Source organism: Enhydra lutris, unplaced genomic scaffold (genome assembly GCF_002288905.1).
Source record: "Enhydra lutris kenyoni isolate GAN:26980312 unplaced genomic scaffold, ASM228890v2 scaffoldscaffold23, whole genome shotgun sequence".
NCBI lineage: Eukaryota > Metazoa > Chordata > Mammalia > Carnivora > Mustelidae > Enhydra > Enhydra lutris.
In genome coordinates, this window is record NW_019154107.1 from 29,108,960 (window position 1) to 29,112,840 (window position 3,881).

The 3,881-nt window shown below is 40.7% G+C and overlaps 1 pseudogene; it reads left to right on the top strand.

The window, feature by feature from the left end:
* Positions 1-1,587: 1,587 nt before the first annotated feature.
* LOC111150526 lies at positions 1,588-2,974 on the top strand (annotated as a pseudogene).
* The last annotated feature ends 907 nt before the right edge of the window (positions 2,975-3,881 follow it).

Below are 3,881 nucleotides of genomic sequence, written 5' to 3' on the forward strand. Positions count from 1 at the left end.
ACTCAGGTCATGATCCCAGGGTCCTGGGATCCAGCCCTGCATCAGGCTCTCCGCTCAGCAGGGAGCCTGCTTCCTCCTCTCTCTCTGCCTGCCTCTCTGCCTACTTGTGATCTCTGTCAAATAAATAAATAAAATCTTAAAAAAAAAAAAGACTTCAAATACCTTAGACCCAAACTTGGGACACAGACTCTCTAAAATTTCAGACTTCATGCCTTGAATACAGACCCTCAAGGTACTCACAGAACTTAGACCCTGAACACTCACTCTGTATTAATCAGATTGAACCTTGGGACACATCTCAAAGACTTCAGAGATCTTGCACTGTGAACACAGACACCCAAATCTCTCTGACTCAGACTTTGAGCCACAGACTCTCAAAGAGTTCAGAAACCTGAGACTCTGGGGGCACCTGAGTAGCTCAGTTGGCTAAGTGTCTACCTTCAGCTCAGGTCATGATCCCAGGGTCTTGGGATCCAGCCCAGTGCTGGGCTCCCTGCTCTGTGAAGAGCCTGCTTCTCCCTTTCCCTTTGCCTGCCACTCCCCCTGCTTGTGTTTTTTTTTTCTCTCTCTCTCTGTTGAATAAACAAAATCTTAAAAAAAAAAAAAGAAATCCGAGACTCTGTAGTCCCACAATTATGTCAGACTCAAACCTTTGGGCAGACCTTTAAAGACTTCAGAGAATTTAACCTTGAGCACAGACCCCCTAAATATCTCAGACTTAAATTGTGGAACCTGGCCCCTCAAAGATTTCAGAGACATTACTCTTGAAAAAAGACTTCCAAATACTTCAGATAAAAAACTGGGAAACAAACTCTCAAAAATTCCAAGGCCCCACTTCTTGCTTACGGACTCAGATGCAAATTTGGAACAGAGATCCTCTAAAATTTTAAAGAACTCACACCTTGATCAAAAAGCCCAAGTACCTCAGATTTAACTTACAACACAGACCTTCAGAATTTTAGAGATGTCATACATTGAACTCTGACCCACATAATTCAGATCAAACCTTGGGATATAGACTTCAGAGTTCAGAGATCTTATACCCTGAACATGAACTCCAAATACCTTACACAAAAATCTTGGAGCATAGCCACTCAAAGTGTTCAAGGACCATATTCAAAGATTTGAGAGACCTCATACCCCACACAGATAAAGTATTCAGAAGCCTCCCGCTCTCCACACCTATACCACATAACTCAGATTCAAACCTAGGGACCCAGAAATGGTAAATATCTGGGTAAATATAATAGATGATTCTTTTCCTCTTTGGTTCTTTTAAAAAAAATAAAGTATTTATTTTTGAGAGAGAGAGCGAGAGCACAAGTGGAGGGAGGAGCAGAGGGAGAAGCAAACTCCTGGCTGAGCAGGGAACCCAATGCAGGACTCGATCCTAGGACACTGGGATCATCACCTGAGCCGAAAGTGGAGGCTTAACAAACTGAGCCACCCAGGTGCCCTCTCCTCGGTTCTTTAAAGTATGTTTGAGACTTAAAAGTAAAATTTATAACATTGTTTGGCTTTTTTTTCACAATGGGTTTGCTACCAAAACACAGTTTTCATGAAAACCCTTACTAAATCTAAACCAAAATGGGAAAGGAAAAGACTTGTATCAACTTCATTGTTTTTGGACACATAGATTCAGGCAAGTCTACCACAAATGGCCATCTGATCTACAGATGTGGTGGGATCAACAAAAGAACTATCAAAAAATTGGAGAAGGAGGCTGCTGAGATGGAAAGGGCTCCTTCAAGTAAGCCTGGGTCTTTGATAAACTGAGAGTTGAACATGAACATGATATCACCATTGAGATCTACTGGTGGAAATTCGAAACCAGCAAGTATTATGTGACTATCATTGATGCCTCAGGACACAGAGACTTTATAAAAAACAAGATCACAGGCATATCTCAGGCTGACTCTGCTGTCCTGATTGTTGCTGCTGGTGTTGGTGAATTTGAAGCAGTCATCTCCAAGAGTGAGCAGACTCGTGAGCATGCCCTTCTGGCTTACACACTGGGTGTGAAACAACTCATTATTGGTATTAACAAAAGGTATTCCACTGAGCCACCTTAGAGCTAGAAGAGATATGAGGAAATCATTAAGCAAGTCACCACCTACATTAAGAAAGTTGGCTACAACCCCAACACAGTAGCATTTGTGCCAATTTCTGGTTGGAATGGTGACAACATGCTGGAGCCCAGTGCTAACATGCCTTGGTTTAAGGGATGGAAAGTCACCTGTAAAAATGGGAATGCAAGTAGAACCACACTGCTTGAGGCTCTGGATTGTATTCTACCACCAACTTGTCCAACTGACAAGCCCTTGTGTCTGCTTCTTGAGGACGTCTGCAAAATTGGTGGTATTGGTGCTGTTCCTGTGGGCGGAGTGGAGACTGGTGTTCTTAAACCTGGCATGGTGGTCACCTTTGCTCCAGTCAATGTTACAACTGAAGCAAAGTCTGTTGAGATGCACCATGAAGCTTTGAGTGAGGCTCTTGCTGGGGACAATGTGGACTTCAATGTCATGAATGTATCTGTCAACAATGTTCATTGAGGCAATGTGGTTGGTGACAGCAAAAATGACCCACCAATGGAAGCAGCTGGCTTTATGGCTCAGGTGATTATCCTGAATCATCCTGGCTGAATCAGTGCTGGATATGCACCTGTGCTGGACTGTCACACAACTCACATTGCTTGCAAGTTTGCTGAACTGAAGGAGAAGATAGATCATCATTCTGGAAAAAAGCTGGAAGATGGTCCCAAGTTCTTCAAATCTAGTGATCTTGTCATCATTGATATGTTCTTGGCAAGCCTATGTGTGTTGAGAGCTTCTCTGACTATCCTCCTCTGGATCATTTTGCCGTTCATGACATGAGACTAATGGTTGCTATAGGTGTCATCAAAGCAGTGGACAAGAAGGCAGTTGGAGATGGCAAGGTGACCAAGTCTGCCCAGAAAGCTCAGAAGCCTAAATGAATATTATCCCCAATACCTGCCACCCCAATCTTAATCAGTGGTGGAAGAATGGTGTCAGAACCTTTTGTGTTAACTGGCCACTTTAGTTTAATAGTAAGACTGGTTAATGATAACAATGCATTGTGAAATATTCAGAAGGAAAGGAGAATGTTTTGTAGACCATCTGGGGTTTTTTTTGTGTGTGTTTGTGTGTATGGCATTTAAGTCACTAGTTTTTAAACTCAGTACTTTTTAATGGAGACAACTTGACCAAAAATCTGTCACAGAATTTTGAGACCCATTAAAACAAAAGTTTAATGAGAAAAAAATTTTAACATTGTCTGTAGTTTTCAACATATGTAAATGTAACCAATCAGACAACTATAGCCTAAGGAGGAAATGGTAAAAAGGCCTATAAGGTGGCACTGTTTCTTCATTTGAACTGAAATGAGAAAATATTGATTCTAAGTGGAATATGAACAGTTAAATATGTACTTCGTAATTCCTACTATAAAACCGTATACAAAGATATAGTCAAACTTACAACAGATATATTGAAATGGAATACTAAAAAGTTTTAAATAACCCAAAACAAGGCAGTAAAGGTAAAACAGGAATGAAAAACAGAAGGAAAAAACAGAAAACAATAACATGGTAGGTCTAAATCCAAACATCAATAATCCATGAAATTTAAATGGCCTAACTACATCAATTAAAGGACAAAGACTATCAAAATGAAAAACCATGACCTAACAATTTATAAATGTAATGATACAGGTTGCATGAAAACAAAAGGATGGCTGGTTTCTGTGTAGGGATATACAGAGTTGGAAAGAGCATCACTTCCATCCTCACAAGAAAAAAGCTTTTCAAACTGCAACTTAAATACTTTTCTTGAAACCACCATAGAAATGAGTTTTCTGGGGGA